General features: G+C 45.4%; 1 long non-coding RNA gene across 1 annotated transcript in view; it reads right to left on the bottom strand.

The window, feature by feature from the left end:
• Positions 1 to 21624: 21624 nt before the first annotated feature.
• LOC102027614 overlaps positions 21625 to 22965 on the bottom strand; it is a 9099-nt gene continuing 7758 nt past the window's right edge. The window contains exons 2-3 of the long non-coding RNA XR_259734.1: positions 22680 to 22743; positions 21625 to 21698 (exon numbers count right to left, since the gene is read on the bottom strand). This is a non-coding gene — a long non-coding RNA (uncharacterized LOC102027614). The remainder of the gene's footprint in view (positions 21699 to 22679; positions 22744 to 22965) is intronic.

The raw sequence follows: 22965 nt of genomic DNA, 5'->3' as shown, positions 1-22965 counted from the left end.
AAGGGGTAGATTCAGCCCTTTCCCCTAAACTTGTCTTCAGTGCTGCCTGGCAGGGTGTGAAGTGCTCCCTTCTCGGCTGTCAGTCCATGGCCTAGAGGGAAGCAGCACTCCCTCAATTCCAGCCTCCCCACCTCTTGTCCTGACAGAGTGGCTCCCTTAACATTTATTTTTATTTTTATTTTTCATGTGTGTGCGGTACAGAGGATTAAACCCAGGGCAACAGTAGAGGGCAGAATGGTGGTTTCTAAGGGATGGAGTTTAAGGAAAGTGAGGAGATATTGGTCAAATGGTACCAACTTTCAGTCATAAGATAAACAAGTTCTGGGGACCCAAGGCACAGCATACATGATGATGGATGCGTTAATTAATCTGTTTGTGATAGTCATTGCACATTGCATACATATAATAAGTAATCACTTATACTGGGAATATATATAATTTTTGTTCATCAATTAAATACTTTAAATAAAAAAATTAAATTTTAAAAATATAAAAGAGAAGCCAGAGAGTGGTAGCCCATGTTAGCAATCTGCACTCAGGAGGCTTAGGCAGGAGGATCACTGTATTTGAGGCCAGCCTGAACTATGTAACTAGATCTGTCTCATAAAAACAGAGAGAGAGACAGAGAGAGAGAGAGAGAGAGAGAGAGAGAGAGAGAGAGAGAGAGAGAGAGAGAAACTGCAGAGAGTCAGCAGTCTGTCACACTCTGCCTATGTAAAAGCATAAGTAAGCTTCTTTGTGGTACCAGAGATTGAATTCATGGTGCTCTACCATTGAGTCCTTTTCATATTTTATTTGGAGACAGGGTCTAAATTGCCCAGGGTCTCAAATTTGTGATCCTCCCGCCTTAGCCCCTAGGGCAGCTGGGATTGCAGGCATGCCCCACCACACCCAGCTAAGATCATACAAAACTTATTGCACAGTGCTACTGTATTAGAATGATCAGCCACGGCATGTTCTATATCAACACCCTGTGTAGGTCTTCTACCTCCACCAAGCCTTCCCTGAGCTTCCCGGCTGTGCATGCTCTGCTCTCCTCTCCCAGACCACTCTGTGCATAAAGGTTTTAATACCTACCACAGAGCTTTGCTTCCCCATGAAACTAAGCATAGCAGTGGGTAGTCAGTTTGTCTTTCACCTTATAAGCTCACTGTCTGCAGTGAGCCTAGCAACCGGTAGGTACTTGACAAGCCATTGGCTAAATGGAGTTACCATCATCAGACAAAACAGAGTAAGGGCTGTGTCTCCACACACTGCAGAGATAAAATCACTGCTAGTGCTTTCCATAGATTTCATAACAGTTGCAGCATAAATTTCACATTCACCCACTGCCAGGAAATGGGCATTTCTGAGGCATTAGGTCATTTAATCCCTACAAGAACCCTATCAGGTAGGCGTCCTTTGTTATTTCCACTTGGCAGATAAGGTAACTGTAGTACAGCACAAGAACTTCCCCATGTTGGCTGACTAGTAATTGGTGGGTCCAGTGTGTACATCTGGGCGATTCTGAGCCAGTGCTTTAAATCATTTGTCTTGTTAGGTAAGGTGGGACAGGGACCTTTGTTTAATGTGACCAAGAGCGCCTATCAGAAACTAAGAGAGCTGACACCGCAGGAGTCTGGGTGATCAGGGACACGCAGGCAGGAGTCACACTCATCCCTCAGGGGCCAGGGATATAGTGCAGCGGCACAGCGCCTTCCTGGCAAGCGTGAGGTCGTGAGTTTGATTCCCTGTACAAAAAAACCAACAGCAACAGACTCACCCCTCAGGCACACCCTCCTCCCATGGGGAGTAACACGGAGCAGCTCATTTTGCAGCAGCTGCCCTGACCCACTCACGTCTACACTGCTGGGATGCTCCGCCTGTTCTCCAAGGCTCTCCAACATGGGAGATGCAGTAAGTAGCTGAAATTTCTAGTATTTAAAACACAGCACAATTTTCAGCACCCTCAACCCTGACCCTCACCCAGCACACATTCAAAGACGCCTGTCATTCTCAAACCACAGGACGGGTCTGAATGTACAAAGAGAAGAACAGAACTTGGAGAAGATCCGTGACAGCAGAGTAGGCCCCGAGGGAACTGGCCGGAGCAGCATCAGGGACGCTCGCACACATCAGGTCTACGGTCTAAGCACTGCCTGCTCATCATGGTGCATGGCGCGGGGGAGAGAGGGTTACTTCTCTCTATTATTTCTCTCTCTTCTGCTGTGTAAGTGCTGATAACATTTTCCTATAACTACTTTAGGTTTTTCTTTAATACAAGTTGGGAATATTGAGGAGAAGTTCTCATGATTTGGAAGGGGAAAAGACAACAAGATTTGATTTCACAGATGCTTCAGAAGTAATGGGATAATCTTATTCGTTTTCAGCAAATAGAATCTGAAGCCTTCAACCTCTGATAAAGGTGTATTGCCTTTAGTGCAGCAAACTGCAGATTAAGCTCTTTTAAAAATGCTGTTCAAATTGCCTGTGAAGCAACCTTTTATGAGATATGATGGTTCAAACAATTTCGCAAAGAGCAGAAGACAAAGAACACATTTTTACACCAAACTGGTTTCCTAGGAAACACTGAAAAAATGTAATCCGATATCTCTTAGAGGTAGCTCAAGGACCAAGGTGCCTCTTTACTTATTTAATTCTCTTGGAATGGTGTTTAATATCTGCCTCTTCCTCTCCCAGTAGTGGAATTCAGCTGAACAAACTCTCGCACCCAACAGCCGAGGGTCTGTTCCTTAGCTGCCTGCCTTTCTGCACAGAGGAAAACATCTGAGCCATTATACTCCGAAGCAATTTGCGACAAGAAATTAAAGAAATAGGGTTTGAAACTCACTCTCCCATAAAAAAATCCATATCTCATCTAAGAAATCAAGAAAAATAAACTACTCTTCTTCAAATCACATCTCAATTATGTCTCAATAATCTGTCTCAATTAATAAATAATAAATTAGCTTTACTTTTACTTTGACTCTTCATGTACCTCTGCTGTGCTAGCACACATGGGCTGACAGGATGGGGCCTGAATTAGCAGCCTTACACATCTCCCAAGCTCACATCCAAGACCAGCAGGGTCTACAGGTGGCAGAGAAGCTCGGGATGATGCTTGTGAGGATCTGCAGAGGAAAAACCTTGCAAGAGCATGAGGTTATTGGCAGTGACATCTCTGCTGGCCCTGATTTCCATTACCCACAACTGGTGTCAAGAGGACACCGAAATAGGAAAAGTGAAGGAACATCTGTGCTGTGTGGAAAGGAGATGAATTTGATTTTAAAATAAAGATTCAAAGCTTCAAGTTTCCCTTATTCAAACATTTGAAACAAAAAAGCAAAGCCTGGGTTTAAAGAAGTTTGGGACAGTTTGGCAGATGGGTGTGGATGGGAGGTGGGTACAGTCTTCACTGAAATCCTTGGCTCTGTGGAGCTTTTACTGCACCTCAGCTGGGCAATACGGAGGAGCAGGCTGAGAGGATGGCTGCTCCCCGGGGAGGGCACACTCCTACACCCACTCACACACACCTCCCACCTCCTTTCTCAGCCGCCAAGTCTGACCGATCATCGTGTTCTGGGAAGAAACCGCTCCAGGAAGAATAGCAATGGATCTCTTTTGGGGTCTTTGAAGAACGGAATTGTGGGGAGAATCGGTGTTGGGTTGTCAAAGGACACGTGCTAACAGCCTTGTTAGATGGGGCACCATCTACAGGAGGTTGAGGAGGGGCCACCCAGAATTTTAAGTCTTTTCCAAAGATAGGAGCTGTAAAATGGAAAACCAACAAAAGCATGTTCATATGCACCAGGCTCGGTCTTAAGGCATCATGGGAGCAAGGCTCACTCTAAAAACATGGAAGGTCCTGGAAGGATCCCAATTCCCCACTCTACACATGTGTAATGTAGGTTGGATTAGATTTAGCTGGAAGCAAAGACTTCATCTGAAGACAGGAAATCCAGTTTTAAAAGCAGCCTGTAGGATGTAGGCAGAAGGGACAGGCCACCTTGCCATTGGCCTCAGTTTTTAGAGGCAGGTAATCACCAGTGGAGGATGCACATAAGAGCCTCAAGCAGCGGTAGACATTTGGATGCCATGTTTCCTCTATTCCTCCTCCTCCTGTCTTCCTTCTGGAGAGCTGATGTCCCCTTTGTTATGCTCTTGATGGGATTGAGCATCGAGTTACATGTTCTCGCCTAATCAAGAGATCCATAGGTGACCCAAGAAGATTAAGCAAAGTCTTTTTTCTCAAAATCTTTAGAGAAGGAAATTCTCAAGATCAGCACTCATTCTGGAGAGTCACTGAATGTCCCTTTAAAAGCCCAAGTTTCTCAGATGAAAGGTGCTCTGGCGATGGAGACAGTAGAATATTTTTATCTGTAAAGACTAGGGAAATGCAGGTTGAGGGAGGAGGCACACATTGGCACAAAGGAGGCAAAATCAGAAGTGCAAGTCATTTTGAGGCCTCCACCTAACACACGTGGGGCCACAGGCAGTGTCCCTGAGCAGGGCCTCCTGGGAGACCTCTGGGAGGCGTGGTGATTTGTGGCAAGTTCTACCCAGTGCTGATAAATCATGAAGATGGCACATCAGGTCTTTTGGGCAAAGGGTACAACTTGGGGACCAAACTAATATGACACATAGTCAAGATTTATTTGGTTATAGGTGTTACAAACTCACTCAAGCCAATTTAAGCAAGATGGGAATTTGTTGTCAGATTGGCAACTCTGGGAGAACCTGATATAAGAGTTCACTGGGCTTCTGATGGAGGTTAACCCACAGCTAGACAGTCAAGGAGCTGGGCCCATTCTGTGGCTCTCTGGGGCCTCTTAGCCCTGGATTTCTGCCTTAGTTCAGCCCTAGAAATGCTGTTGTGTGAGTTTCTACACATGGGTCTAAAGTGCCTGCTCCAGAAAGGCAGCCTGAGCACCAAAAGCACCACTCCCAGATTCAGACACTCTGCAGAGAGTGACCGCATCCCTGCACCTCGGCCTTGGGACTTGGGATGGAGCCCTGGGTGTGTGCGGTCTGTGTCTGTAGGGGCCCAGTTCAGTAGACACACAAAGGTCACCCCACCTAAGCAGATCACAGCTTGCTGGTGCTCCCTGAATCTCAGAGTGGACAAGGGCATCCCCTGCCCTCCAGAGAATTTCTCAGTGTGATTGGAGGGGGCAGAATATAGTCTGACTTCCTGGCTGAGTAAGTTGGGCAGCTTGGAGAATGTACTTAAACTTTCTTGGTCTTAATATCCTCATTTTTAAAAAATAGGAGATTTTCTTTCAGGGAGAGAGGCTAAAATTAGATAATTTAAGTGCCCAGCACACACTGGCTCTATCTCCTTGTGAGGGGGTTCAGAGGACGAGAGTGCTTTCCTGTGGTATCTCCAAGGTCCCGGTCCAAGCACATGCAGGCAGCTCTGGATTTTCGCTAGGTTTTCTGGATGTTCTGAGAGCAAGCTCAGTGAATGTCTATTGACAGCCAAAATGAATTCCCTGAGCGCGCTCTAACACCCAGACTTGGAATATAAGACCATTAGGCTGAGCAAGGATGCTGTAAGTAGCCTCTAAGACTTGAATGTGTTTAAACAAACATGACATTCTATATGCTAATGCAACTCAGTGGGTGCTCATTGTATTTTATGCTTTAATAGTGAAATTAAAATATATTTTTCCAGAATATCAGAACATAAGCTGTTTGGAGGAAAGGAAAAAAAGTCTCGATATACAAATTGTATTCATACACAAGTGGCTGTGGAATACTTGACTGCAGAGAGTAGGGAATGGAGTTTTAATAATACAGGAGCTTCACTCTGGTTGTTTTTGGAGTTAGCTGATAAGAATCACTTTATATTTCTACTGACCACAAAAAACAAATGTATTTCCTCAAAATGTCTTTTGGAAAATCTGAAATTGATTCATCTAGTCAGCAAAAATTATTCATGCATTATGCTTTGTGTGTTGTCCTAAGAGCTACAAAAATGAACAAGGGGAAAAGTACATGTGATGGCTGTGCCCTAACATGCAATGTGGAGGACCCCATTCCCTACACTATGGGGCTGGAGGTGGCTTTCAGCAGAGTTCTCAGAGGAATTGGCCCTGAAGTCTCTTCCAGTATAAGCAGGAAATGGCTACAGGAGTACAGTCACTGGTTGGGTTTGGGAGTGGGGTAGCATAGAGAAGTTGTTCCAAAAGAAAGAAAGAATATATAAACAGTCATCCAATTAATGTGCCTTCTATAAGGATATGCAAGCACCCAAAGTCTTTAAATGTAAGAGGGACATGTTTCTCCAGGTGTTAAGAACTCTAAAGTTAGCACACATTATATAAACAATATTTATGTATAGTGTTTTTTCCTGAGCAGTGCACATGGGTGCGCACACACACACACAGTATGACCACTAGTGACAATTTGACATGTGTCCTGACATACTTTCGTCTTTTCAAATTTTTAAAGTAAGATTTCTTCAAATGTAAGATCTATCTCTATTCCCACTAACCATATTTTATAAATCACATTATTTGCATTAGTCAGATAACCGTTAATATTAATATCATATTTCATAATATTATAAATAGCATGAATATATAGCATCACGAATTTAGTTATTCTCCTGTCAAAAAGGCTTTCATACACAAACTTGGACCTATAGCTTTAAAAATTAATATTAGGTTCATTCATAGAACTCCCAGAAAGTGGATTACTATGACAAGGGTTATATTTATATCAAAGTAATACTCATTTCTGAAATTTCCTCAGAAGTGCTCCTATGATTCACAGTAATGTTAATAACAAGTGAGATTGTCCTTCTTGTATCCTCATCACCCTTGGAGAGTCTTTCTTTTTATAGTTTGGTCCATGCTCTGAGTAAAAAGGCCCAATATTTTAGTTCCTGTGTTTCTCATTATTTGTGAAGTTAAACAAATTTCTATCTGCTTGGAAAGCACTAAGAAAATGTTTTCTGTTTTTTCCTCTGGACTTTCTCCATTTTCTGACTGTATTTCTGTAAGTGCATAAGGCAAGTCTTTAATCTCCCTGTCTTCCAAGCAGATATATCTTGTCCAAACCTGTCCATGATGGTCTGCTTGCCCTCTGTCTCGTAGGATGACTGCAATGACTTTGAACACTATAACTCAGCTAAGATGCAGCTCTACTTTCTGGAATTCCCTCGCCAGTATGATTCCAGGTTAGGGATAATAAAAGAAAAGTCTGGAAGGTGGTCATGACGTTGCAGTTATACAGTTTGAAGGTCACAGTAGGATGTAAGGTGCTAGTGCCAGCTCTTGCCTGTCACTGGCTTGAGGCAGCACTCCAGCCCACTGCGCTGTCACTTCTCCGAGTGCTAGGACAGACGTGTGTGCAGCTCCATCACAGCTTCCCCAAGCTCACCCACAGCACTGAGGTGGGAGGAGGAGAAAGACAGGAACAGGTCCCAGTATAGCTTCATTGATTCCATTTTATCTTTGATGAGCTTCCAGAATTGTCCTTTCTCTCTCCAACTCCATGTCCAGCTTTCCTCCCTGACTGCTGGCCAACCTGACCTATGGTGGCAAAGGCCCTGAGATCACAGGCAACAGCCTCGCACAGATTTGTCCGTGAGTTCTTGCCAGTGCATGAGGTCCACATCCTGTAAAACCTGTGTACCTGAACCTTGCCTCACCACTACTGGCATTTGGGGTTGGTTGGTAGGGGCTATTCTGTACATTGCAGATGCTTAGCAGCATCTGTGTCTACATCCATTCAATGCCAGTAGCACCTGCCTTCTACTTTCAACTGCAAATAAAGGTCTCCGGACATTTGCAAGTGGCCTCTAGAGACAAAATCATCCCCACTGAGTTCTACCACACCAGACAATTGATATTGGTTTTGCTTCTGTGACTGAAGCCTGAGTGATATCATCACGTTTAGCATACATTATTCCCAAGTTAACTCAGATCCTTTTTGTTATTCTGTCCTGTTGATCAGTTTGTGCATTTGTGTCAGTACTGTGCTTTTGTAAATTATGGTAATTTTAAAGCAGCTTAAGCAAAACTGTCACGCTGTTCAGTTTAAATATTTCACTGGTATTTATCAAATATTTTCTATTAATGTAACAACATCATACTGGATTCATCTTTTAAAGACTTTTAAACTGGAGTACCTAATCTCCTTGATATTTTATGTAAAATTGCACCTGTCAAGGGGTAGTAGGTGCTCACTCTGAGTTTTAACATCTTTGTAATTAGCCTGTATTTTAGAATCTCCTGTTGTTTTAGTTTGCCTTCCACTGCTATGACAAAATACCCGAGACAAATAACTTATAAAGAGGAAATATTCATTCTGTCTCACAGGTATACAGGTTTCAGTTCATGGCTTCTTGGCTCTGTTGCTTTGGCGATCTTGCACATCGTGACCGGGAGTGTGTGGTAGACCAAAGCTGCTCACCTGAGGGATCCTGGAAACAGAGAGACGCAGGGCATCGTGTTGCAGTACTTCTTTCACGGGAACACCCCCACTTACCTAACTTCCACTAATCCAAACCTCCTAAAGCTTCCACCACCTCCCAGTGTTGTCCCAGACTGGCAATCAAGCTTTCAACACATGGTCTTTGGTGGGGGGAGCCAAACCATAACACCTGTGGAAGAACCTGCTAGGTGAATCAGGTGGCCTATCTACAGTAGAGATAAAATTATTGCAGACACAGAACTGTATCCCTGGAACCCTCTAAAGAACAGCACAGGCTTTCTGCCTGGGCCCCACTATGGATGATATAAATAGCAGCCAAGATGTTCTCTACTCTTAAATGTGACCTGGAATCCAGGGTGTACATCTGAGGGACCTGAAAGCACACACAAATACGCAGGACGGAGGGACATTTTCCTTTAGTAGGCAGTGAAGCATCATATGAGCACTATATCAAATGTCCATGCTAATCTATTATTGTTATCCCACCTTTCAGAAGGATGTGACATGGCTTCTACTACAAATCACAGATATGAAAGAACCATACCAGCTTTAAAACTCATGGCAAAATAAGAGCCAAGAAAGAAAAGAAGCAACAGGAGAAAGGAGTCTGTAGAATAATTATTCCAGTAAATGCTGGCTTAGCTCTGAACTTCCTGTCCTCCAAGGGAGGGAGGAAAAGCAAAAGAACACACAATGGTAGGCAGCAGTCTTTGCTAGCAACAGGAAGCAGATCGTCAGGAGAGACATGAACAGCTTCCAAGGAACTTTGGCCCCTTTGGCCAGCACAGAGCGAGACAAGGAGAAGAGAGTAGAGTAGAGTAGAGTAGAGTAGAGTAGAGTAGAGTAGAGTAGAGTAGGTATGAGTCCCTCCCAAACATCTGGCCTCTCAGGAACCTGAACTGATTTTTTTTTTAGGTGTCCAAGAAAAAGTTTTCCTCACAGACTAACTGTTCATTTTACTCATCAAGTATTTACTTGGCAGAGGTTCTGGTCATTTTTGGTGCCGAAGGTGTAAAACTGAGAATGAGAGTCTAATGCTTTCCTTCAGGGAACTCATAGACAGATAAGGAAAGCAGACAGATGCGAATAACTAACGTGAACCTTGACAAGGTCCCAGCAGAGGATGACATGGAACACAGGTGTACAGAAGGGAGTTGGGCTTTGCTTGCTAGCCACGCCAGTGCTAGGGAGACCAGCATGGAGAACAGTGAGCAGTCTCAGCTGAAGGTCCCACTTTTCAAAGAAGGCACAGAACTGGCCAGACATTTAGCAAAAAGGAACAGGTGGTGTGCATAAAGTACGGAACAGAGTGCCTGGTCAATGGTGTGACACGCAGAGACCAGAAATCTTGGCTGCAGATAAACTGTGAAGAGCATTTTATGCAAGGCTAAAGAACCAGGGCTTCAGCATGGGAGCCATCAAAGGCTTCTAAACCGGGAGGCATGAGCTCAGGTCCTGGGTTTTGTGCATTTGCTTAAGATCCTCAAATACACTCCCAGAAGACTGGAACAGAGGCTGGAATTGGTCAGCAAATTCCCACCTGGAGCAACACCAACCTGAAAGAAGAGCATTTTGTACCAGCTCAGTGTTCTTTTGCAAAGCAGAACTGCATGTCCGTCCTCTTCTGGATGCAGATAACCAGGGACCCAGCACAGAGTCCTGCTAAACACAGCCAAGACAGAAGTAAAGTCCGCAGCAGGGAGCTGCTTCCAGGAATAAATCTAGGAGTTTGGGATGGAAAAAAAAGAAAAAGACACATCTGTGAGTCATCTAAAAATGTACTCGGTGGTGAAGGCCACACGGGTACTTTCTGCTTCTCTATGTAGTTCAAAGAACAAAAACTGGCCTCGCCCGCTAGTGCAAGTGATACATGTGTGTTTCTAGTGCAATAAAGAGCTGAGGGCAGCACGGCGGCGGCATAAGAGACAGGAGCTCGGGATGGATCGGGATCCGGGACCGCCGTTCCGGGCAGTACCCACCGGAGATGCGGGTTTCGGGCAGCACCCAATGGGAGATCCGTTCTAAATGTGGGGCGAGGGGCTAAGGAGGGAGCGAAGGGCAAGAAATGCAGCTCAGACTCTGACAACAACCTAACACCAGAGCAAACCCACTGAGCAGCTCCCGTGAGATCGGCACAGACTCCGCGCTCCTGCCCTGGGCCTGCCGTGGGAGAGCTTCTCATCACCCACATTCGAAGCCTAATGCATCCAGTGGAAAAGGAAATATTTCCATAGTTGGAATACAGACATGATTTATGGTGCCAGAAACCCTGAAGTAAGAGTGAACTGCAATGCAGGCAAGACACTTGCATTCTGCGACTATCAGGCCTCACTGTGCAGATCTTGAGAGTGAACTGCGATCTGATGCTTGATATAGCAAGTCCTTTCATAGGACTACATAATGTCACAAGTTTGTCTGCCTTTTTAAAAAGCCAAACCTGATTTATTTTCCCTCTCCATGGCTTCCCTGAGTTCCCTGCAAGTATCTTTCAGGGCTATCTATGGCCACTGAACACCTCAGACCGCCCAGTCCCCTCCGCAGCTGTTTCTCAGAGCGGTACACACAGCTGGCGAAGCCCAAACTGACTTGTCCTTAGAGCTGGTCTCCTCTGTTCTCTAACCCCTTTGAAACAGGATGCTCAGAGAAGCAATCTCCACACCTGACCTGGTCCCCTCTGGTCTTTTCTGAGCTCTGTATGCCCATCCAAAAAATGCCTCCCCTTTTATTCTCCCTTGTATTAGGTACGCCAAAATATCCCAATATCATTTAACCCAAAAGAACAGTAAACTGTGGAGATTTTAAGAAAAGAAAGCTGTAGAAGAGACTACAGTATTTTAGACAAACTGGATTTGAGTATGTGCTAGAGAAATAGAAAATGCAAGTTTGAGTGTGTTCCTGGGGATGCTTCTGGAACATCACAACATCTCCCCATAGTGCTACCAATGGAGTCCATCGAGGGGATATCAAATGCTCAGGGTCACCCTTGACGTGTGATGAGAACTCTGACCACTCACTTTCTGGTCAGAAGAAATGACCAAGCAGTCCGACCACAACTTCCCCTAGCACCCTTCCCAACGGTGGTACCGCAGAGGGGGGTTGGTCCCCATACTGTCATGGCATTTGCCCGGACTGTGGCAGTGGAGAACAAATTGAAGAACCAGGGGGAAGGTGTCTGGCCCACCCCTCAGTAGGAGGCTCTGCCTTGGCTCCCCTCCTCCTAATCAGAATGGGGGCAGCCGGGCCACACAGGGCTGGAGGCAGCATACCACAGAGCTAATCATGCTCATGCTTCAAGGCTCCATCCTTCCAGTTCACACTAAACAAACATCCACTTCCAGACAGCACTCCATAGTGTTATTTAATATGCTTTTCCTATAGTAGACCCTCCAAATTGTGTAAGCACTGGGCCCTGCAAAACCTTCAATGTAGCCCAAAGTAATAAAAACTGAGAAAACTAAAACTAGGAAACCAAAGGTGGAAGTTGTGAGAACAAAATTAAAAGCTGAAAATGATTTTGACTGTTGAACTAGACTATGCTTACAACCTGAGTGAGCCAGGACTGTCTGCCTTTCTGTCCCACGGTGGGTGGTGGCCCTCTCTATGAAGCTAGGCCTGTAGCAAGCAAAGGAAGAGGCCTTCTGTTTCCTCAAGCTTGGGAGCTGTCTGCAGTCTGTGAGGAGCTCCTCACAGTCCAGAGAGGAAGGGCTGGGCGCTGCCCTCAGGTGATCAGGAAACAGGTGTTTCCTCCTGGGAGGAGCCACCACCCCATCTTCTGCAGAAGAAGCCTGCTCTGAACTCAGCAGGACATTCTCATGAAGGCCAGGACACTGTTCAAGGCAGACACTGTAGAGGAATTGGAAGATAGGCGTTGTTTAAGTAACACTGTTCCTCGCCCCACTCAAGGTTGTGGGTGGAGAAGAAAACCTTCGGGGAAATCCCACATGCTCACATCTTTATTCTGGGTCAGAGTGGCTGCCAGTTTGCACTGTGACTGAAAATTAGAAAAATACAGTAAGCTCCCACTTCCAGACAGTGCTCCAGATGGACACTGCCTTGTACCTGCAGCTGGCTTGGGGAGTGAAGCTCGGGTGCGTTACAGACCTTGCTTGTCCTTTCAGCTTTTCCCTAGTGCACAGTGCCTCAGCTGCCCAAAATGTTATGGGGACCCTGAGGTCTCCAAGTGCCGCCTCCATCCCCGCACCTGCAGCCCCTGCTCTGTGTTTCGCTTCCTCCCTTTTCTTGCTCCCATCTGTGTGTTTGGATACAACCTTTTCCAAGGGAGATAGGCTGGCAGAGCCAATGGGGATGCATAGGCTGGCAGAGGCAATGGGAATGCAGTCTCTGGGAGTGGAGCAAGTTGGTATCCTTTGTCTTCTGCTTTGCTTGCTGGCTGCAGGATGGAGAATGGAGGCTCTGTCTTAGGTGTGGCAGGGACCCACTTTAGTTTGGCCACCATTTCTGGTTTAGGCAACCTTGTGATTATTTAAGAACAAACGACTTCATCCAATAATAATTCGTTTTCTTTTGAAGTCAGTGCAATCTGATTTTGCACAAAGTGTGCTTATTTTTTTTGTGAACAATAGCTTGGCGTCACTCTCAGAGAAACAGTAATCCTGGCATTGTTACGTGAACAGAAATACTGCTGTCTCTGAACAGTTTCATTTGGATACAAAATGCTCCTCAACCAAATAAAGATGGAAGAGAAGCTTTGGTCCATGGCTGCACAAAATGTTTTTAGGGATTAGAAGGAAAATAAAGGTCTAGACCTTCTGTGTGCCGTGATTCACTTTGTTCTACTGCTTTTGTGGAACAGTTCCTTTCTCTGGTGTTTAATATCCTCAGCATTCATTGTACAGTATGAAAGTTATAAGGGAGTGCACAGTCAGCTATTGCTACAATAATGTTACATAAACTCAGAAGCATACAGCAACAAGCATTTATATCTCCCTCAGGTATCTGCGGATCAGCTGGGGTTCAGCTGATCTAGGCTGGGCTCAGCTGGATTTGACACCCAGGTTCAGGCAGATCCAGGTCTCATCCACATTTCTCTCATCATGTGTGCACCAGCAGCCTCATGGTTTTCCCATAATGAAAAGTAGGAGTGAAAGAGAATCAATTCCAGCATAGAAACACATTTCATGCCTCTTTTCCTATCTCTGCTAATCTTTCCAGTGGTGAGAGAAAGTCTTGTGGGCACGACCAACGCAAATGAAGTCACCAAGTCCAGTATCAATGTGGCACAGAAATATATTCCACTACCAGTGGAAGGAACTTCAAAGTTATGTAGCAAATGGTACACAGAGGGAAGTAAAGAACTGGGAAAAAATAATACCATTTACCACAGGAAGGGAAAAGAAAGATAAGGGAGGCAAGAGAAATGATACTTTTGGGTACTTGCTTCAGAGCGGACACTCTACTGTGTGCTTCAGGCTCAAAAATTTATTGAATTCTCACAAGAGCCCTACACTGTAGATAGAAAGCCGACATCCAGATAGGGAAGTTGGAAGCAACAGGGTCAGGCCTGATACATGGGTCTAACAGACTCCCAGAGATGCCACCAGATTTAGAGGTTGAAATAGCAACAAGTGGAACTATATGTTGTTCCTTCAGAGCAGTAAATGACTACTGGGCCAAGAAAGAGGTAAATTAACTGTAATCTTCTCAAATGCAGGCTCTTCAAAGGGCCTGAAGTGGGGTGTTATGCTAGAAGTGATAATTGCCATTCAATGACCTGAGTCTTTCATCATTAGATTCACTGCCTATTAATTTCCAGTGCTCTTTCAGGCATTTAAACTAGTATTGGACGATGTGATTCATATTATCCTATCCTAAAATCTATGTTATAATAGCACAAAGAGTCATTTTCAAGGCCTTATGGAAATTTGTATTGTATATTTTTTACTTGCTTTCTTCCTTTGGACTTACAAATATTACATATTAACGCAGAAGATGCGTATGCAAGACAAAAGATAGTGCTGTCAGACGGTCTCCAGATGTAGCTGTGACTTCCTTAGCATCAAATTTTAGACTGACAAGGATACTTTCAGGGAGAACAAAACAGGGCATAAGTGTAAAGCTTGGGCATTAAGTTCACTGGTGCTGAATAACTATTTGTCAAAAGAATGAATTAATCAAGGATTTTCTACCTTTGCTGAGAAGCTGTACTCACATTGGACCTGGAAGTATGATTATGATTGTTCTGAACCACTAATATTCCTCCATTCAGAGAAGATCGTAATCTCTCAGGTTTATTCCAACCTGCTTTCTCTCATCTCTCCTTTCTTTTTGCCATTATTGTCCTCCCTATGTTCACTAATGGTTTGGGTTTATGGGTTACAACCTTACCCCAGTCCACTGGGCCCACCAGCATCCTGGGGACCATGGATACCAGTGTGAATGGTCCCTGTGCGCAGAAACCTTGCAGCTCCCGACTCTCCCGACTCCAGCAGCCTCAGTCCTCACCGCGATCGTCACCTGTGACCCAGGCTTTTACCCTAGGACATCACCCTGAGCAAAGCTTCGTGAAGGTGGTCAGAGCCACCGGAGAGTCATGAAGTCAGTCTATTGCAGTATTTTTATAAAACAAATTAGTAAAGAAAAGTCTGAAAGTGTAGAATATAATTAGGACATTTTTCATAGAACTTCTGTTCAAATTAGATGCACTGTATTGATGGGTAGACTGGGCTATGCTGTCAAATTTTTCTTTTCCTGAGAGTTACGGTTTAAAAAAAGTTTGCAATATACTCCCCATAGCTTTTTCCTTTTTTAAAAAAAAAATCACTCCTCAAGCCACCTGTCTTCACATCTGCTCACCCTTCCTTCTCAGACACAGACCCAGTCATAGCTCTTTCGGTTCCATGAGAGCCCAGTACCACCAGAGGTAAAACACTGAAGAATGGGGATGCTGATATGTTATCAACTTCCTACTTCATCCCAGTTCCCACTGATGCACACAGTACCGACTGAATACACACACGTTTCCTAGTGTGTGTACACACACAGAGCAACCACAATACTTACATGGGAATTCAGACAGGTGAGAGTCACATCTGGATCGATGTAGGACAGAACAGAGATATCATGTGTGGCAGAATGCAATGACCAGAAACTCAAACACGGAATTTTCCAAAGTCTTGAGTAAGGCAGAATGGACTTAGGGATTTGAATTAATACTGTGAAGGGAACTCGAGGCATAGGAAGATTTCAGTTTTCATCTGGATTACATGATCATAACCCGGGAAGGAAAGGAGTTGGCCTGTGATTTTTCAAAATTACCTTTCTGAATATTGAAAATCATCCTATGGGCATTCTGATACAGTAGGGTACTCAGCCTTGACACTCTGAGTTGGATAATCCTTTATTGCAATGAGGGAAGAGGGTTAGCAGCATAATTGCCTTTGCCCATTAGAGCCTAGTAGTTTTCCCTATACACTTGCAACAACCAAAAAATGTCTCCAGATATTGTCATTTGTCCTCTTTATTTTTTTATTTTGTTTTGGTTTTTCTCCGGTACCGGGAACTGAACTCACCACCTTGCGCTTGCCAGGCAGGCGCTTTTTGCTGCTGAGCTAAATCCCCAGCCCCTGTCATTTGTCCTCTAAGGGCAAATTTACCTTGGCTGTGAGCCACTGGGATCTGTAATGACACCAAAATCAATGCCAGGAAGTGTTTCATGATTTACAAGTTTCTGTCCAGCCATGTTCCTCTTTCACCATACAGCAGCTCTGTGAGGTGAGATGGGCCCCTCTGGAGTTTTCCATGGCTGAGGCGGACATGGTTAGGAGCTCAGTTCAGCCTTGTTAAGTAGAGAGCATGTCGCTTGGAATTGAGTCAGTCACAAAATGAGTCATCTCTTACCTTACCCTCAGCTCTCTTGTAGCACCCAGGTAGAAGTCAAAATACCAGGAAACAAAATGTCAAAAATGCCAATTTTGAGCATTTCCAATCTGCACTGGATTAGGAGAACACAGACTGTGAACATCATTTATCTTCCTCATTTACAGGGAGCTAAGGCTCAGAGAAACAAAATAACTTTTTTCTTCATCAAACAGGTATCAGTAGTGCACCCTCCTCTAGATCCTCAGTCCGCTGACTTCAAGATTGTGCTCAGGGGGGTTGGAGATTTAGCTCAGTGGCACAGCACCTGCCTGGCAAGTGCAAGGTCATGAGTTCGATTCCTGGTACCAGGAAAAAAAAAAAAAAAGATGGTGCTCAGGAAATGTAAACCCTAGTGAATTATAGTGCCAGTTGGTCTGCATCCCAATTTCAGATTCCTGGGAGCAAGTCACTGCTGGGCTGTCAGGATGAAAACATCACACTGATCTCAAGGGAATCCCCTCACACAGAACATGGGAACCCCATGGTGCTTCAATCCGGAGAAGGAACAGGGCTTCAGAAGCCACTGCATGGTGAGAGCAGCTCCCGAAGAAAGTAATGACCAGTGGTACAGGTACCTACCAAGGTGATTTCAGCTCCTTCAGCTCAATTTGGGGGTTTAAAACATGGCCCTAGGGCTATTTGACACTTCTCCTATTGGGAAGAATGGGTCTTTGTGATTTCCCTTGGATCAGGGCTTCATGGCAGTGTGACTAGGAGATAAGGGCACAAATACTGTGATGTGTTCAGATCTGGGTCTTTAAAAATCAAAAATGTTCATTCCACCACTCTTGGGCTGCTCACTGCACCACAGCAAAGTGGGGAAACCCAAGCTGCCCTTGGAAAGCCCCGGACACCAGCACCAGAGGTGAGTGAGCCCTATTGGAAGGTCAGCTTCCAGCTACTGTCCAAATTGCCGCGCTTAGCCCTGTGCGGCAGAGATGAGCCTTCCCTAAGGCTCACTTGCCAACTGCAAACCCATGAGGTAAATAAAGGAGCGGTGGCGTTGTTCAGCATTGTCTGGGGATGAACTATTATGCCACAGTTACTGTATTAAGGCAAGGTAACGAGACAGAGGGCAGGAAAGCAAAAGCTCTTGGTAAATCACCGAGAGTCAAATCAGCTTTCCTTTGTATTGTTCCAAGGTAAATAAGCAGCAAAGCCAGGGTTCCCAGGCCAAGTGAGCAGCTGGCCTGCGTTCAAGGGAGAGGAGGTGACTGCTAAAGGCAGAGACCAGAGGATCAGGATTGGAGGAGCGGAGCACTAACAAAGGGGAACTTAGGCAGGATGCTACAGTCTCTCAAGTCTCAGTGCTAAAGGTGACCCTGGAAGGCTGTCTGAGCCCTTTCCTCCAGACAGGTATGAAGAATATTGATTTTATTTTAAAAGTTCTACAAGGAAACAAATGCTGGTGTCTAGCAGTAAGTTTGAGTTATTTTATATTCTCTGTCAGGAAACTCTAACCCAAGTCTCTCTGGTTTCCTATGCAGCCTATATCTTCAGGTTGTCTGATAAATTAGGGGACAGAAGTAGAAAGTCCAAATGGAAAGCAATTTAGGGAATTTGGCTAAAGAAGAAGAGCAAGACAAAGTGGCAGCCTGACAGTGGGGCGGGAGCCAGAGGTGCTGCATAAACCAACGCGCCAGGCACCTGCATGTGCCAGTACCGCCGTGGTCACAGTGTGTCTGCCCGGAGGGTGCTTCCAAAAGCCTCAGTTGCTTCACAGGGCCATTTTGTTGTCTTTTAAAAAAACATTTGCCCCATCATTTTAATGTATGTTTTGTAAATTGCATAAAATCTAGCAGTCATGCATTATTGTGCACACCAAGATGCAAACACCACCAAAGAGATCTTTGTGAACCAGGTTGTATGTGATCATTTCCCTCCTGTAGCTTTTTTTTCCTTTTTTTGCAGAGTTACCCTTGAACTTGCCTGAAATGGCCTTTTATTTTCCTGCTACACTGGATCTACCAAAAAGCTGAAGCAAGGTAGGCTAGGCTGAAAATATTGTACAAACCAAAGACAATTAGCGGCTGGTACTACTGCCGCCATATTACTGCTATGCACACGCAGACTTAAGGCGACCTACTGGGAAATAAGAGAAAGTGAGCGCTGAGAATACCGGCTGAGGCCCACCCAGCGACCCCCAAGCGGGTCGTTCCCCCGCGCAAACAGCCGCTTCACGTTTGCACGTCCTGCTTCTGTTGAAGACAGATGGAGCTGGATTTTCTGCCACCTACCATCAAAGTTCTTCACTGACAAACATCTATAAAGAAATTGTCCTGAGGCCACTGAGGCAGGAAAAGTACCTGGTAAAGGGCCCTGCTGTCTGCATGAATATCACAAAGAACCTGTCCTGGTAGCAGCACCCTCCTTTTCTCATCCAGCCACCCAGCAGCCAATCTTCTTCTGGATGGAAATGGGACTGAACACACAGGTCCTAGCCAGACACTTACCCTCCTCTCACTGCTAAGCTTCAAGGTATCAATTCCCCCAGCCCCGGTCAATTTTGACCGCTGCAGCTCAAGCCTCTGAAAGCACCTCAGGGGGTCAAGGCCAATAAGGAATTAAGGTTTCGGGATGGGAAATGAATAGCTCTATTAGAGCCAGCCTATAAAAACCCAGCAAGCATTAAGCATCAGGCAGAAGCTGTCTCTAGACAGGGCCACTTTGTCCCTGAGAACAAGGCCCACAAAAGGCTAGGAGAAGAGCTCCTCGAGTGACTTATGTACAGCAGCCTCATGGCCTATGTTTTCCAGAGCCACCTTGTTTTAAAGTATTCCATTCTGTCTTCAAGCCATGTGTCCTGATTTAAGGTTCTGAAAACACAATAAGCTTTTATCCTGAGGAAACACAGCTCCCATCACAGAGGCTAGGAGCTGCTTGTGGGAACTCAGGCAGAGAAGAGCAGGGTGGAGCCAGGGGCCCGTGCAATAGGAACAAGGGTTCCTGGTCCCCTCACACGCTGATTAACAAAGCATGGACTTCCACTAAGTTTTTAAAGGTGCTGCACAGACATTTTACATTTCAGTTGTCATGTCCTAACTGAAAAGTGTTTTAGTAAACAACTTCCTCTGAGGATCACATTTGTTCAGAGTCCAGTTGTGTTTTCCTTGCCTTCGTCTCTCACCCTTCACCACCACTGACTCCCCAGTGAACCCAGAAATTCACTGTCAGCTCTGAAGAAAAATAGTGACTAGAGTTGGGTTTGCAATAACTTCCCAGACTATGCTAAAGAAAAGAATCATTGGTCACATTATAAATGTGCCTCAGTGGGGATAGATTTTATGCAATTCTAATACTCAGGACATGTGTACACTTCACGTCAGAACATACAGTAGAAGGTTAATCTGTTCACAACTTTATTTTGACTGTGCCTCGACACTTTTTAAACTTGTATTGAAGGGAACAGCAGTGCTAGGTGCCTTAGTGAGGAGACAAACGCTCAAATTCAGTGTTTCATTGCAGCAAGGGGAAGGGATGTCAAAGCTACACAACCCATTTTGTCTATAGCCATGTAGCCCTGTATTTTGACCAGGTTTCCCACAGGAGCAAAAAAATACTGGACATCTGCAACAGAAAGGAAGACAAGTTTAGTTTGGCTCAGGACTGCAGATGATTCGGTCCACAGTAGTCTGGCTCTAAGGCAGAAACAGCATGGCGGAAGGGCGTACAGTGGAGAGAACTGCTGTCTTCTCAGCAGCGGGAAGCAAAACACGGCAAGAGCACTGTCAAGATAAAGACCCTCTAAAAGGTGCCAGTGAGCCACTTTCTGGCAGCACATTCAGCTATGAACACCAGTGGGCTAACCCGTCAATGATTACAGCATCCCAAGATCCAGTCACCTCTCCAGGAATCTCTCTGTCTAGTCAGATGGACACATAAGATTAACTGCCACACCTGCTCTGGGCACCTTTTACTCTTGTACAATGATGCCCTCTAGACTACATACCCTTGTCTCTGTATTTATGTCCATCGCAAAGCCAGCAAAAAGCCTCTCAGACCACAGAAGTAAGTTTCGGAAAACTACGACACCTGGAGCTGTAGAACTACTGAAGGCTCCACTCAAAGTAAAGCCACAGGCCTGAAGTTTGAGATGAGAAAACCTGAATTTAAATCTTAACTTTTTCACCTCTTGGCTGCATGATGCTAGGTGAATTACGTCTTGTATCATCAGCCTTTGTTTCCTCATTGTTAAAGGCTGGTTACCACACCAATCTGCCAGAATTCTGAGACAGTTCACACATTATTCTATGGAGAGCATTTGGCTCACAGCTGCCAAATGCTGACTGCTCATTCTCTAATTCCTGCCTTCTTCATCATGTAAATGAATAGGCCTACAGGAGAAAGGCAGCTGCCAGGAAGGGGCCAGGTGGGCCAGGATTAGCTGGGGTTTTTCTTTCAGAAAGAGGCTGCTGTTCTTTCTCTATTGTCCCTCCAGACCACTGAGACAAGAGAACCGCTGTGCCCTCAGGAAGACCAGCTTCTTGCATGTCCTCAGGCCCCCAGGCATAACCTCCCTGAAGAACTGGGGTGAGGCCTGGGCTGAGGCAGGAGCCGAGGATTTGCTTCCAGCCTGCTGTGCCTAGGAAGCTCTCCGTTGCCAGAGGATGCATTTCCAGTTGTCCTTCCTGTGCTGTTCTCTCCAACCTCCCGGCATCTGGCACTGAGACTCAAGCCGAGGGTTTGGGTACTCTGGACTCTACACAGCTTAGATGGTCACCTGCAGCCCCGCTCCAGGGCATGAGTGCAAGTGCAGAAAGGAAACACTGAAATGCTTTGTCTTTTGTTAGAAAAGTAACTTATGTTGATCCCAAGGAAGGAGTAGGAAACCGAAAGTTTCCAGTAACCTCCCAGAGATAACTACTATATGTTTGTCTTATCTGTGAGGCTCTCCTTTCTCCCTTGTTGAAAACTGCAGTTTTCTGTTACTCTTATTTCCCAGCTTTCTTTCAAAACAACAGAACACCCGCTAGTGGTTCCTATAAGGAACACTCCAAGATAAACCAAGCCTGTGTGGTCTGGACTGGCTCCAGGTTTCAAGGTGGAGGTAGGCTTCACTGGAAGAGGTGCTGGCGCACCCACACACACCGCACACCCTGGTGTGTCCTGCACGGGCCACACTGTGGGAAGCCGGGCACCTGCCCTGCCTGGAACTCCATAAAGCAGCAGAGGAGAAGGATGGGGGTTTGATGCATCAGATTTCTGCCATCACAGGGCAGCAGAAAGGACAGGGACAGACCAAAGAGGCCAGGCCATGCTCACTCTGCACTGCTTCACATCTCCAGACACTGTGGGCATTCGTCCCAGTCGCAAGGCCTTTCAAGGGCGGTCCATTCTGCTCACCTCTGCATCTTGAAAGGGGATGGGAACAGGGCTTGCAATTCCTCAATATTGTATTACTGTGAATTAAAGCGATAATCAATTAGTATGTCATACATTTAAATTACTTATTTATAGTGCATAATTGATAAGTTCTGTGTACATAGATTTGCTGGATCACTTAAAAAGTTTCAAGGCCTCAGATGATAACTAAGCTTCTCTTGGCACTTGGATTCTTTGCCTTCTGCTCTTTTAGGGCCTATTTCACCAAAAAAGAGGGAAACTTCACAACTCCCTGCTCTGTGGTTTTCAAAACACAAATGGCTGCTTCTCAGTGGATGGGAAGCCAGAGGAACTCTCGAGCTGTCGCAGCCAATGCAGGAGGGAAAGAATGTAAACAGCAGGTGTGGAACTGGATCTCATCCTCCGGGAGCTAATGAAGCAGAAAGGAGATGCTGGTTGACGTGCCACCACAGAAAGGAGCCTCCAGCCATGGCTCCAGGAAGAGCTGAACACCTGGGCTACCAGCTCACCTGGCTTCCTCTCATGAAAGCTCATTGGCTGGATGTGCCAGTCACAAGGTCACAGCCCAAGCAGCTGAGCAGACAGAAAAGCTGGACCTGGGCAAGTTCATCCTTGCAGGCTATGTTCCTTTGCTGGTGCTGCCGTAACCAAGTACAACATACCAGGTGGTTGAGACAACAGAATGTTTTTCTCCTACTGTTCTGGAGGCTAGAAATCTGAGCTCAAAGTGTCGGCATGGGTTAGCCCGAGGTATCTTTCCTTGTGTCTTCATGTGCCATTTCGTCTGTGTGTCTTAATCTCTTCTTTTAATGACAGCAGTTAGCCTAGATCAAGGGGTCAGGGCCCTCTATAATGAATTTGTTTCAACCTGACTACCACTTTAAAGGCCTTTATCCAAATAGTAATATTCTAAAGTACTGAAGATTAGGATTTCAACACACAAATTTTAGGGAGACACAATTCAGTCCAACAGGAGCTACAAGAAGGGCCTGCTCTCCCCACCAGTACGATTTCCACTCATTCTGTGAATATCTCACCTGGGCATCTCTATGTGTATTTTCCAGAACCCAGACTGTAGTTCAGTGCCAGTGGAACAGAGAACTGAAAGGAAAGATAGAGTTCAGCTCTGCAATCATGGAAGGATTAAAGTTTCTCACTCCCTAATGCCTGCTCCAGGGCCTTTTTCACTAGCAGACCCTAAGACTGATGTTGCTCCATTAAAGTTTAATTTTGGGGCTGGGGATTTAGCTCAGCGGCAAAAGCGCCTGCCTGGCAAGCGCAAGGTCGTGAGTTCGGTTCCCGGTACCGGAGAAAAACCAAAAA

Source organism: Chinchilla lanigera, unplaced genomic scaffold (genome assembly GCF_000276665.1).
Source record: "Chinchilla lanigera isolate Chin_1 unplaced genomic scaffold, ChiLan1.0 scaffold00007, whole genome shotgun sequence".
Lineage (NCBI taxonomy): Eukaryota > Metazoa > Chordata > Mammalia > Rodentia > Chinchillidae > Chinchilla > Chinchilla lanigera.
Note: the sequence above shows the minus strand (reverse complement) of the source record. Positions and strands in the feature narration are given on the sequence as shown.